General features: G+C 46.1%; 1 long non-coding RNA gene across 2 annotated transcripts in view; it reads right to left on the reverse strand.

The window, feature by feature from the left end:
- Positions 1-5591, reverse strand: part of LOC309361573 — a 28757-nt gene extending 23166 nt beyond the window's left edge. Inside the window, exons 1-2 of one of the 2 annotated variants that reach the window (XR_014164519.1) lie at positions 5491-5591; positions 4671-4796 (exon numbers count right to left, since the gene is read on the reverse strand). This is a non-coding gene — a long non-coding RNA (uncharacterized lncRNA). Of the gene's footprint in view, positions 1-4670; positions 4797-5348 lie in introns of both variants that reach the window. The other variant, XR_014164520.1, reaches the window with a different exon arrangement.
- Positions 5592-14761: the final 9170 nt, after the last annotated feature.

Below are 14761 nucleotides of genomic sequence, written 5' to 3' on the forward strand. Positions count from 1 at the left end.
CAGTATGAGATGGATACTCATCTGGATAGCTCAGTTGATTAGAGAGTGGTGCTGATAATGTCAAGGCTACAAGTTGTACTAGACCAGGCTTCCTCAACCTTGGCCCTCCAGATGTTTTTAGCCTACAACTCACATGATCCCTAGCTAGCAGGACCAGTGGTCAGGGATGATGGGAATTGTAGTCTCAAAACATCTGGAGGGCCGAGGTTGAGGAAGCCTGTACTAGATGATCCTCAGGGTTCCTTTAGACTCTATGATGCTATGATTCTATGGGTGAGCTTTTAAAGGCCATATTGAAAGGGCCAAACACACAGTGGTTGGGAGGGAGCTCCACATGTGTGAGGCAACCAATATTACAGATCTTTGAGCAGGGCCTTCATCATTCATCTGAGCCAGGGCAAGCTCATTCAGGTAAAGACTGCCTTGCAGCTATCTGCCAAGCAGACTGGGTATTCTATTTCCTGCATCTGACAACAGGAGCACAGGAAGCTGCCTTATACTGAATCAGACCTTGGTCCATCTAGCTTTGTATTGTCTACACTGAGAGACAGCAGGTCTACAGGGTTTCAGGAAGCGGTCTCTCTCTCTCTCTCTCTCTCTCTCTCTCTCTCTCTCTCTCTCTCTCCTGAGGACTCAAGATGCAACTTTCTGCATGCAGAGCAGATGCTTCAACACTGAGTGATGGCCCTTCCACATGAAGGCTTTTGCCATAAGACATTTGATAGTCTGTTTACTTCAACAGACTAATATGGCTGCTCCTCTGGAAATTGGTACTGTTAGAGCAATTGCTATTATTTATTGCCCCCAGTTACCATTCTGTGTGTGAAATAACCATGCACACTTCATATTTATTGCCCTCAGTTACCTCCATGTGCAAAACAACCATGCACACTTCATATTTATTACCCTCAATTCCCATTCCAAGTGCAAATTTAGCATGCACAGAAAATATTTTGTAGGATTTGTCCTTTTTATAGTATCGCTGGATGAGCACTTTAGGAATTCAGTTTATAGTGTTTCTGTTCCTTTTTTGTATCTGGTTTCTAACTGACTTTTAATTGTTTTTGTATTTTTATGGAATTGGAAGTTGCTTTGAGACTTTTAAAAAAAGCAACAAATAAATGCAAATAATAATAATAGTTTGCTGTCCTTGATCACCTTTCCATGTGGATAACAAGCATATACAGCAGCTCATATTTATTGCCCTCTTTACAATTCCATGTACAAATTAAGAGCAAACATGTAATTTTTGCTCCCCTCAATCACCATTTCAAGTAAATAGCACAGCAACCCCCACCAGTGCCTGGTGAAGTGTGTGGGGGTGCATGGTTTGCAGGTGTACTACACCATGGGGGTGGGGGCATCCCAAGTGGGTGGGGCAAGCAGCGCGGGGTGTGCCACCCGAGCAAATGCATCCCTCCCGCATTTGGTTTCAGGACAGCTTCCCTCTCCCCACCAGGTGAGAAGGTGGTTTGGCATTTTGTCAGGGACTGGGAAGCGGAGGAATGATGAAGACCGCCTCCCCAGCTTTGACCCTTCCAGGCAAGAGGAAGACAGTTTAGATTTACAACAGGGGGTTGAGGGAAGTCACAGATAAAAGACAAATGAGGGGGAAAGTTGGGAAATAGTGGGAGAGGAGGAGGAGGAGGAAGCACCTGGGGGTGACAGCTGACGGACACAGTGTCTTTAGAAAGCATTCCAGACCCCCCTCCCAGAACACGGCAGGCCTTGAAAGTAGGAGAGCAAAGAGCTCAAAGGCAGAGGGTATATAGCAGCACCCGTTCCACAAACAAGGATTTGGGAGAGACGGCAGGATGTAAATTCACTCAGGATAGCGCCATTATCTAAGAGGCTGGGTTCTATTGCCTCTCTCTGTAAATACTGAATAAAAGGCAGACAGTAATAAAAATTCTCTTGTCTTTGTACATTCCTGGGCAACCAGCCGAGATTTGCTGGCAGCATCCTGACACATTTTCTCTCCAAAATAACTTTTCTTCTTGGGTGCTTCTGCCCCACCCCTCCACTCACTCACCTGGCTCCACAGTTTGCCAGCTGCTCCAGTGCGGTTTGCCAGCCCTCCCTCCCAGGAGCAACCCAAAGTTAGACCTAAACTTTTGGGAAGAGGCCAGCTGGCGGCCAGGAAGGAAATAGGTGCCACCCAAGAGCTGCCAGCCAGCCTTGGAGGGGGAGGGGGACTTGGAGGGGCAGAGTTGGCACCGTGCTTCTGTGTTGCCTGCGCGCCACCTCTGTAGCTCTTGCTCCTCCAGGCTTTCGAAGAGTTACTGCGGGAGAGCCACTATGAAGGAGTGGATGCCATGTTGCAAAAGAAAACCAAAAACAAAGGGAAACGTTTTTCAACATGCTGCTCAGCTTTCCTTCCTATTGAAAAGAGGCAACTCACAGAATGGGTGTGATACAAAGCACAGCCACCTCCGAAGAGACCTGTGTCAGCCGGAGACATAGCTGGGGGGGGGGGGGGCGCCTCTAGCCAGGGTTTCTGTCCCGGGTGAAGCCTCCAGAGGGGCGCCATTGAAGCTCCCAGCCTCCCAGCATGTCTGGGCTTCAACCGGAGAGAAAGATGAAAAAGTGAATAGCAGCCGCAAGCTCCGTCCTTCTTCGCCTTTCCCCATGAAGCTGAAGAAGGCTCATTTGCAGAGAGAAGGAGAGTTTGGAAATCTGGAGAGGCTGCGTGGCTCTTCCCAATGAAGCAAAAAATAAGATCCCCTGTGGGTTTGCTACTGTGTGAGAAAGAAACTCTGGAGGGATGGAGGGATGGAGGGAGGGGTGGGAAGCTGAGGAAGAGAATCGGTTGGACTAGATGATCCTTGGGGTGATTCTATGATTACTTCAGAACTTAGAATGTGTTTAAACAGCTAAGGTTGGGTCATTTTACAAAGTATACATGATTTACACACAGGAAAGTAAAGGGAGGGGTGAACATTTTTCCTGCCAGAGGCACTTCCCTGACAAGTTTTGGTCAGCCTGGCTGCATTAGGATTGTAATGGAAGGGTACTTTCTACTTTAGACTCGCAAAAAGAATTTCTTCCCTTACATGGAACCTAAAATGACTACAAAATTATCATTTCCTAAAATGAGTAATCAAACCAAAATAAAATTGAAAGGAATCTTGTTGAAGCTTACTCAGGCGTAAATTTACATGACAAAATTCCTTGAAAGGGTTTGCACAGAACCAAGAAGATGAGTGGTTGACATAAAGTCTCAAAGATGAAAAAAAAATTAACGAAACCAGAAGGTCTTGGGCTAATATTATGAAAATGCAGTCTCTTAATGATCCTGTGACCAAACAAATCCAATTCAAAACCTGACCTTGTTGCACATTGAAGTTTTACTTTTGACAAACAATTTGCTTTTACCAGAAAGGATGCTCATTTTCCCTTTGGTCATATGGTTGTAATACTTCTTAGGATTACTTTATATTCAAATGATATATTGTCTGCTTTTTATGGCCTTTACGAATAAATGTGTTGCGGTGTCTGTGTGTTCATATGTATGTATGTATGCATGCATGCATGTATGTGTGTGTATGTATGTACTGTATGTACACGAACATGCATCTGGGGGTGGGGTGTCAAACTTGGTTTTTGACCCAGGTGACAGAAAGCCCAGTTTCACCCCTGCTGGATCCTGCCCTGAAGGCTCACTTGTTCCACGGTGTGCCTCACGCTGCTTTTTTAGGTAGCACTGGGCCTGCCGGAGGGCGACCAGGAGGGGAGGCAGTGACTGGGGTCCCCTGCAGCCCCAGTGCTGTCCAGGGTGCCCCTCCCCCTCCCATTCCTAAGCTACTCTTCCGAGTGATAACAAGTATGCACAGCTCCTATGCATTGCCTCTCCATCACCACACCAAGCTGTGTCAACTCTGTTCAATAAGTTTGCAGAAAGAGATATAATGGGGGAAAGAGACAATAAAGCCCCCTGCCCCCAGGATCTTCAAGGCTTGAATAACTTTCCTAGGCACAATTAAATGGAACACAGCACTCAGATTTAGCCTGCAGCAGAGATCCCAATGGGGGCAATGCAATCTGAACCTGCAAAGCCTAAGCTTCCCTTCACTTTCTCTTCCTTTCTTGCTCAGAGCAACGAGGGAAAGACTGAATCATTTGGTGGAAGGGAAAGAAAAAAAACAAACCCAGAAACCACTGCCATCTGAACTTTAATGGCTTAGTTTCTCGTAGCTGGAGGCAGCGGTTCATATGCATTCCAAACAGCGCTTTGAAAGCAAATGTACCATTTTGGAAGCTATTCTACCTGAAAAACAATATATTTCACCTACGTTCCCCCTGCATCCTCGCAGGGAGAACACATCAATCTGAGGGGGGTGGCAGGTTCACACATGCAAGTGAGATGTCTGGGAAGGGAGAGAGTCAGAAGAAAGTTGATCAATCACAGGTGCAAACCCCCACCTCCCACCTACAATAGCTTTTACTGGAAGCCCCCAAAGCACTGGGGTTCTGAATGACTGTAGGGTGGGAAGTGATTCAGGAGGATGAATCAAATCAGATTTCTCTGGTTTTCTTATCCCAAACTCTCCACACTACATGTGTAGGTTCAGCCCTGCCCAGATCTCAAACCTGGCATCTCCTCAAGGTGCTTAAGAAGAGCCCTGCTGGATCAAGTCAAAGGAAAGCTTGCACAGAAAATGAGGCAAGACAGAGGCTGCTCACCTATTACACACATCATGCTGCAGCAAAACTTCCACAGAGCAATTTTCTGTAAGGCACAGGTGATGCATGTGCATATGTCTGGCTCCTGTTGGAGTTTTGTAAATATATTGCAGCTGTGTGCAGAAAGAAAAAGAAAAAACTGGCAAGACTGCTGGTTGAAAGGATAAAGAAAACCCAAGGTTTATCGTTCATGACAAACTAAGCCGTTCTGCATAAAGGTTTTATATTTGGCCAGTATGGAGTCAATAAGTGAAAACTAGCACATGCAAACAACAAATACTGACTAAAACCCCAGTGCTTTGGGGGCCTCCACTGAAAGCTATTGTAGGGGGGAGGTGGGGGTTTGCACCTGCGATTGATCAGCCTTCTTCTGACTCTCTCCTTTTCTCCAAGCAGTGGCACCATCTGGGGGGGGGGCAAGGCAGTGTCCCCCCAAAAAAAATTCAAAGAGGGGGTCAGGCCTGTTATGTATAGGAAAATAAATTTTGATGATATGCGAAGAAGCAGAGTAGCTTTCAGCTAGATAGCTAAGTAATTTTTCTAGGTGATTGATAGCTTCTTTGTAAAGACTATACGGTGTCCAGACTCTGTATTCAGAAAAACTTTACTTTCATAAACATATAACTGCTAACAATATATTTATTCATTCATGGGTATATTCTCACTTGTAGATGGAAGTCTTTTTCCTTAGACTTATAAAGAAAAACTGTGGTGAGACTTGCACCAGAGTTTTACCTCACTCAGGCCTTACAGCTTCTTATAAGAAGTTTTTACTTTCGCCTCAGCAGTATTTTCTCTGTTCTTTACAGAGAGCTCCTGCACAGGTTTCTCCCAATTAACATTTAGGGATCGTCCTCTGTATGTTTCACTTCAGACAGATCACACCGACACAACACTGCCCTCAGCAGTATCCAGAGAAGCCTCTCAGCAGCCATTCTCCCTCACACACAGAAAGAGGACAGAGAGCAATTAAAAACAACAGTTACTGGAATAACAGTCACAACAGAATGGAATGCGTGTCTCATGTGACTCAGTCAGCCAATCACATGAGAGCTACTGCCAGAGGGGGGAGGGAACCCATGTTAAAAGTACATAGTAATTTAACACAAGTAAACATTCAAATTTCAGGAAATTCAATCATTATCCTTAACAGGGCCCCTTCTGCTGCCTGCTTTGGGCCCCCTTGGGCCTTCCTGTGGCTGTGATGGGGCCTGTCAGGCAGAAGGCCGCACCAGCCTGTTCAGCATCAGGAGACGTGCCTGACGTCACACATCACTTGTGCGCACCAGGTCCCATCAATTGTGGGGGCAACTTGGTGCCTGTGCCAGGAAGGAGATTCAGGGCTGCCACTAATGAGCCCTGTTAGCTACACGTAGGGCTGCTCAGGAGAAGGGGGAAGTACGTGGCAGCATCTCCCAGATCAGGGCCTGGTTGAAAGCCAGTAAATGGTGGAGCCCCCAGCTGCTATATAAGCTCCCAGTCTGGGCTGCTCCGTCGCTGATGCAACAGCTCTCTTGCAAACTTTAGCCTGCTAGAAAAAAGAACAGGGTTTATCCTTGGCACAAGCTGATATCTACCATTAGGGCAGGACTTTGAGGCAGTAACCCAGGTCCAGGATCAGCAAGAGCCTGCCACCACCCCCTGCATATAAAGGAGCAGATGAATGTAAGACAATTAACACTGTTGTCTTTGGGCATTCATTTGCCTCCATCTCATAACAGAAGTAACTGTTTTTGAGTCCCACTCTAGAACCATAGAATTGTAGAGTTGGAAGGGACCCAGGGGTCATCTAGTACAACCCCCTGCAATCCAGGAATTTCAACTAAAGCATCCATGGCAGATGACATCCATTACAGATGATCAAGTCTCTGTAGGAGACTTGGATGAATTTCCCTCTCATTCATTTTTCCAATAAGGAATTCATCCTCCCACTGGTCACCCAAGTACCAGGAACAATGTATTGGGGGGAGTGTCAGAACGGCAATGATACTGAGAGCATGTTCTTGGGCATAGAGACATAGCCACCTTATGCTGTCAGAGCACTGGTCCATCTAACTATGGCCCCTGCTCTAAAGAAGCAGGATGCTGGTTTTAGATGGAACTTTGGTCTGGTCCCTCAAGCTCCCGCTTATGTACTACCCATGATTGTTATGTTCTGCCTGCACTATCAGAGGCAGTACATCTCTGAATGCCTGTTTCAAGGGGAATTCTGTTGAACTAAAGCTCTGCTTTGTGGCTTCCCATAGGCATCTCACTGGCCACTGCTAGAACAGGAAGTTGAGGGGGTGGGTGGCTCTGCTTATATTCCTTTCTGTTCTAGTGACCAGTCGTACAACTCCAACACTGTTTTTGCAGTGGCTGTCAAGGCCAGCTGTCAGGGTGCCAGGCAGAGGTTTTCGCCAGAAACTGGACCTCGGGTCTTGTCTATGCAGGGTAGGTGCTATCCAACTGAGCAACAAGCCCTCCAAGAACAAGTTGAAATATATGCTTTGTATGGTTTGAGGAAGGGAGTGTGTGAGAAGGGATGGACAGTCAAATAGCCAGTCCTTTGAGGGGGTGAGACGTCAGCTGCATAAGCATAATGGCTCCGTGGTGTTGCCCTGGCAACTGTAGCCTCCAAGACGATGCAATCAAATTTGGGGAAGAATGAAATGAGAAATGACAGAGGGGACGGGAAACAGAGATATAGCGCATGCAGGCTGCCACAGAACAGATTCAGGCAGCGAGACATTATTCCAAGCAATTACACTAAGCATCATCTTGTATTTGCCAGCTAATTACAGAATATTATTTGGAGCCCACTGTCCGTCCGTGCCAGCCGCCCCTTGCTCTCTGGGCTTCGTCAAAGCCTAAGGAATGACATTCTCATTAACCTGACTGTGTTTGATCTGTTGCTACATCTCCACTTGGCACAAGCCCAACTAGAACCGAGCTGTCCCCTTTGTAACACATCGCCACATCCTCTGCTGGTTCTTCTCCTGCTACCCCCTTCTTCCTAGTGCACAATTTGTACAATTTGTGCTGGAAATCACACCCTTTAGAGCTGAACTCTCTTCCCTCAAATTAAAAATATTCAGGGAGCTGGGTGGGTTCACCCAGTGATGTGGTCCTCAGTATATGCACAAGAGCCATCTTTAATATTAATTCCCTCAATCCAATGCTGAACAGAAGCACTGGAAAGATACCTCAAAGAGGAACCCCATAGAATCCATATTAAGGCTTGCCTGTTTCTCTGCACATGCATGTATGTGCACATGCATGTATGTGCTGGCTGCTGGAAATGGGCTTGACTTCTCTCCTGACCCTCTGTTCTCACAGTGTGGATTCACTGGGTTAAGAATCAGAGAGCACACATCTGACATTAGAAATCTTAGAGCCCTGGTGGATCAGGCATGCTCTCCAGATACCTATGGGAAACCCAGAAGCAGAACCTGAGTGCAACAGCAAACCTCCCCCCTTGTGATTCCCAGAAACTAGTACAGTCATACCTTGGTTCTCGACACGGTTGTCTTAAGCATATCCGACACCATGGTGCAAAGCTCCCTCCTGTGCCCCCCTCCCCGTTTCCAAAAGTTGTCCACCTTTTTTTAGGAAGGGCAGCGCTGCCAGCGGGGCTGGAAGTGGTGGGCAGCAGCTGGAGGGCGGCTCCTCTGGTGGGGAAGAGGCAGAGGCTAGATGTGGCGCATCCCGGCTCAGTTGGCCACTTCATGCCGTGGTGGCCACGACAGATGGAGGCTCCAGGTGCAGCGCTGCTTTGGCATGGCATGGTGGAGGTGGGCGAGGGTGGCAAGCTGATGCCAGGAGGTGCCGCGTCCAGCCTCCGCCTCTTCCCTGGTGCCCTCCAGAGTCTGGCACCTGGCGCCCTGCGCCACTAGCCTCTATGGGTAAGATGCCCCTGGTTCTCAAACGCCTTGGTACTCGTCCATTTTGACTCCCAAATACCACATTTTGACTCCCAAATGTTCCAGTTTGCAATGATCTTTGGAAGCTGAATGCCCAACGCAGCTTCCGTGGCTTCCTATTGAGTGCAGGAAGCTCCTGCAGCCAATCGGAAAATGGGCCTTGGTTTTTGAATGTTTCCAGAAGTCAAATGGACTTCTGGAATGGATTCTGTTCAAAGCCCAAGGTTTTCCTCCCCCCCCCCATTTTTTTATTGCTTTTCCACATTTATAACAAATATAACATTAAAAAACACACAAAAGAAAACACATTACAATACTAAAAAGAAAAAGAAACAAAAATATAAACACATGTTACAATTTGTCTTTCATTGTTAACTGACTTCCTCGAATTTCCCCAACTGAATATCATTGTATCACCTTGTAACAGCTCTCCAAAATAATCTTTCTAATAAAATTAACTCCTTCAATTTACTATCTTCTCTTTTCTTAACAATCTAAATCCATATTTCTTTACAATTTATTCTTATTCTAATTCTAAGCCTATTTGATACTTTCAAGTGTCTTCTAATTATCTTATGTTACAATATTTGTCTAAATAATCTTTAAATTTCTTTCAATTTTCTTGGTACTCCTCTTCTTTCTGATCACGGATTCTTCCAGTCAAGTCGGCCAGCTCCAAAAAGTCCAACATCTTCATCTGCCATTCTTCTATCATTGGTATTTCTTGTGATTTCCAATTTTTGGCTAATAAAAGTCTTGCCGCTGTAGTGGCATACAAAAACAATCTAACACCTTTTTTGGGCAATTCCAATCCTATTATTCCAAGTAGAAAGGCCTCTGGTTCCTTAATAAATGTATTTTTAAACATTTTTTTCAACTCATTATAAATCTTTTCCCAGAAGTCTTTCACCTTGGGACATGTCCACCACATATGATAAAAGGTGCCTTCTTTTTCTTTGCATTTCCAACATAAATTATCATTCGTATGGTAGATCTTTGCTAATTTTACCGGCGTTAAGTACCATCTATACATCATTTTCATAATGTTTTCTTTTAATAAAGGTACGACTGTATCCAGAGGCATACTGCCTCTGATATTGGAGGCAGAGCAAAGCCATCATTGCTCGTAGCCATCAATAACCCTCTCCTCCATGAATTTTTCTAATCCTCACATAAAGCCATCCATGTTGCTGGCCATCACTATGTCATGTGAGCAAATTCTATAGTTTAACTATGTCCTGTGTGAGGAAGTATTTTATTTTGTTTGTCCTGAATCTTACACCATTCAGCTCCATAGAATGTCCATGAATTATGGTATTATGAAAAAATAATTCCCAACCAGGGACGCTGGTGGCGCTGTGGGTAAAACCTCAGTGCCTAGGACTTGCCGATCGTATGGTCGGCGGTTCAAATCCCCACGGTGGGGTGAGCTCCCGTCTTTCGGTCCCAGCTCCTGCCCACCTAGCAGTTTGAAAGCACCTCTAAGTGCAAGTAGATAAATAGGGACCGCTTTATAGCGGGAAGGTAAACGGCATTTCCGTGTGCTGCGCTGGTGCTGACTCGCCAGAGCAACTTAGTCACGCTGGCCACATGACCCAGAAGTGTCTCTGGACAGCGCTGGCCTCTTAAGTGAGATGGGCGCACAACCCTAGAGTCGGACACGACTGGCCCGTACGGGCAGGGGTACCTTTACCATTACCTTTTAATTCCCAGCCACATTCTCCATGCCCTGCATAATTTTATACACCCTTATACACATTCCTCATCTAGTCTCTAAATTAAAAAGCCCCAAGTGATGTAACTTTTCCTCCTAAGGGAGCTGCTCCAATCCCTTCATCAATTGTGTTGCCCTTTTCTGAACATATTCCAGCTCTCAAATATCCTCTTTGAAGTGAGGCAGCCAACACTGTATACGGTTTCCAAGTGTGGTTGTGCCATAGATTGTGCTTTGTGGCATCAGTAGTTTCAATCCTATTCCTTGAAAACCCCTAAAATGGAATTTGTCTTTCTCACATCTACTACAACGGTGGGTTGACAGCATCACTGAACTATCCACCACAACCCCCAAGGTCTTATTCCTGGTTAGTCTCTGTTGGTTTACAACCTACAAGCATGTATGTGAAATTCAGATTTATTTCTTTATTGCCCCAGTGTACATCTCTTTGCACTTGCATTGGATTGCATTTGCCATTTAACTGCCTGTCCACACAGTTCTGAGGTCCTTCTGCAGTGTGTTGCTGCTGTGGGAAGTGGCAGGAAAAAGTCTGCTGTATGGTTCTAGAGCAATTTTGGAAGTCATGCCTGATTCAGGCAGCCCAGCTAGGATCATGAAAATAAATGGGAAAAGGGAAGCTCTGGGCTCATCCACATATATCTTTGCCCTGCACTTTCTAGACACAGGTCAGTACTTTCAAGCTTTTCTTTTTGCCATGGTGCTTTCTGCACCAAAAAATGCTCTTTACTGCTGAACTGGAGCAAATGTCAATCCATCGAAAACCCGAATTGCTATTTGCTCCAGTTCAGTGGTAAGGATTGGGTTTTTGTGGAGAAAGCGGCAGGCCAAAAAACTCAAAAAAACCACGCACACAGACATTAACTAGGAAAGTGCAAGCCTGTGCCTAGAAAGCCCTCATTGAGCTAGTGAATCTGCTAGTGGCTTTAAAAGTCAGGGAGAAGGCTGGCCATGGGTATTATATATATACAGCAACCCATACAGTTTTCAGAATTTGATGTTACTGTTTAACCCTCTGGCAATCCTGAAGATTATCCTAAATCTACTAAATTGGGTAGGGGAGGGGGTAATCACAGGCCATCACTCCCTCATCTGCTGCAAACCCAAGAAATTGATGAGTCTGTAACTGCTCCAGCCAGATGGCTTGGAATGGGCATTTACTGTTCTGCTGTCTCCATCACTAGATGCTGACAGCCCTTTATCCCAGGCCTAGAGTGTTAATCCCATCACCTTCTGTGGCTTCGGAATAATTTTTCCCCTAGTGCACAAACCTCTCAGATACAAATTCTTCCCTCTTGCCACTAGTAACAGAGAACGTGTCAGGGGAGGGGGAGGGACATGCCAGGAACTGAATTAACCTGGCAGGGGTCCAAGACCTGGTGATGGGGGGTGGGGGAGAGGTGCCCGTGGCACTTGGACAAATGTAAAGACTTTGGGTTTGCAAGCAAGGGAAATGGCAGGCATACATGGAAGAATCTGCTTTTGCCAGCTGGGACACAGGGAGGCAATCTTAATTTGATCGCTTGCAGGCTTAGCAGCTCAGCAGAAGGAAATCATTGGAAAATCCATCCAGTGCAGAAGTAATTCTCATCATTAGGAAACACGATAGGCTTGTGGTGTCTGCAGTGCTGAGGCAGGTGCTGTAGACAAAGGAAGGTGCTGGCCATAAATGATGTGATTCTCTTTGTCCTTTTATCTATCTAACTGTTGCCTTTCTTCCTTTACACTTTGGGAGAAACTGCTCCTGCTGGAATTCTCCCTGCTCTGTGCAGCAATGATGCATGCAGCAGGCATCCCTCGTATTGGCTTTGGAAGCCTTAAGTAGCCTGCAATGCATGCTAGACTACAAACTGTCTGCTGGACACTGTAAGAGGTCATGTCCCGGAGAGAAACACAGGAAGTTGCCTTATACAGACTGTTGGTCCTTCAATACTGTTAGCAGTAGAAGTAGGGAACTCCAGGCCTCCTAAAACTCATTGCAGCCCACTCCTCTCTCCACACTTCCTCACTGTTTTGAACCCCAAGTGTTTTTTGCCTGGGTGGAAGATAGAGAGCAGCATGGGTGTGTATAGAGACCAGCCTACTATACCAAGGAGGGGCGTCATTCCTGGCTCCACTTTTGACTCTTGCCACTCATTAGAGGTAGAGGCAGGATGCCCAGAAGGAAATGCGGCCATCAAGTTAAAAGGTACCCCACTTCCGCTTAACAGTATCATCAACTATCATAGCTAGGGGTTGTTGTTGTTGTTTAGTCGTTTAGTCATGTCTGACTCTTCGTGAACCCATGGACCAGAGCAAGCCAGGCACTTCTGTCTTCCACTGCCTCCCGCAGTTTGGTCAAATAGCTAGGGGTAGCTCTGCTAATTGCACAGTAACTTGGGTGTAAGTGCAACAAAGGAAACTTCATTCTACCAAACCAGATCATTGGTTCATCATCACTCTTGGCTTTTCTTATAGCATCCTTCCCCAGCCTGCTGCCTTCCACAGTGAATCACAAAATTCAAAAGCGGAATAGGACTCCGTGTCATCTAGTCTATCCCTTGCAATGCAGAATCACAGGTAAAGAATCTCTGACACATGGCCATCCCACCTATGTTTAAAGACCTCCAGTAAGCCATTTTTAAAATAGTCAAATACTTTTGGATAGCATTTTAAAAAAAACAAAAACAGATCAATAACTTGATGCAGGCCAGACCACTTAAGTGCCAGTTCTTTTCTTTTTTTATAGTAATAATAAAAAACCCTGCTGCCCAATAATGGAAGGAAGAGGAAACGAAGATGGATCTCAAGGGACACCGTCAGGTTTGGTGTTTCGTTTCTCTCTCTCTCTCTCTTCTCTCTCTCTCTCTCTCTCTCTCTCTCTCTCTCTCTCTCTCTCTCTCAGAAGAAAAATCCAGGATGAAAAATTCCACAATTCATTTTGCCAATAATGCTAACCATTCATCATCCCAAACAGAAAATCTAATGTCCTGAAACTGTTTTTATTGCTTTCGCGTCAGGTTCTTGTTTGCTTTCATCCATCGTATTTATTTAAATAAAAGCGGCTGTGATGCTTTTTCATCCACAATGTTTTAAAAGATGTTGGTGTTTCACTGAGCGGGGGGGGGGGGGGAGGTGTGTAATTAATGGAACAAAGCGCTAACTGCCCTCTTTGGTGCCCTCCCAATAGGCTTCTTCATTAAGCCCTGGTTGTTCTTCTATAATTATGAGGCCTGTGCATCTATCTGTGTGTGCACTTTTTTTACCACCTATCCAAGTTAATTAGCTGTTTCCACTTCTCTTTCTCACTCCCCTCCCCTCCATCTTCTCAAGTGGCTCTTAGGACTCAATGGGAGTAAACAGTTCTCTCTCTCTCTCTCTCTCTCTCTCTCTCTCTCTCTCTCTCTCATCTTATCATCACAATTAACCTGCAAGGTAGACTAAGCTGGCAGGTGGTGTCTTGTCCATTGCACCATAGGTGTGCAAAGGTGTGCTGAAACCATGGGTTTGTCTGCATTCAGTATAGTATAAACCTGAGGTGGGGAACCTGCAGTGCTCCAGGTGTCATTGGACTCCAGCTTTCATCAGCCTCATACTTCATAGCCAGAAGGGACACGGATGGCGCTGTGGGTTAAACCACAGAGCCTAGGACTTGCCGATTAGGAGGTCGGCAGTTCGAATCCCTGTGATGGGGTGAGCGCCCATTGCTCAATCCCTGCTCCTGCCAACCTAGCAGTTTGAAAGCATGCCAAAGTGCAAGTAGATAAATAGGTACCGGTCCAGCGGGAAGGTAAACGGCGTTTCCATGTGCTGCTCTGGTTCACCAGAAGCGGCTTAGTCATGCTGGCCACATGACCCGGAAGCTGTACGCTGGCTCCCTCGGCCAATAAAGCGAGATGAGCTCCACAACCCCAGAGTCGGTCACGACTGGACCTAATGGTCAGAGGTCCCTTTACCTTTACCTTTACCTTTACTTCATAGCCAGTAGTCAGGAATGTTGGGAGCGGGTGTCCAACCGTTCTAGAGGGCCACAAGACAGTAATCGGTCTACACACAGCAGGAAAGGGGTGAGCCCTAAAATAGGCGGGCACTAAGGAAATCAGCCCTGAGTGCTCACTGGAAGGACAGATCGTGAAGCTGAGGCTTTTGGCCACCTCATGAGAAGAGAGGACTCCCTGGAAAAGACCCTGATGTTGGGAAAGATGGAGGGCACAAGGAGAAAGGGACGACAGAGGACGAGATGGTTGGACAGTGTTCTCAAAGCTACTAACATGAGTCTGACCAGACTGTGGGAGGCAGTGGAAGACAGGAGTGCCTGGCGTGCTCTGGTCCATGGGGTCACGAAGAGTCGGACATGACTGAACGACTAAGCAACAACAACAACAACAAAAATGTCAGTTGGGAAGGGGGATAGGGAGTATCCTATAACCTACCAAAGTTACACTTCCTGACATAATGTGTGAAC

The sequence above is a fragment of the Podarcis melisellensis genome, assembly GCF_964234715.1.
Source record: "Podarcis melisellensis genome assembly, chromosome: Z".
Lineage (NCBI taxonomy): Eukaryota > Metazoa > Chordata > Lepidosauria > Squamata > Lacertidae > Podarcis > Podarcis melisellensis.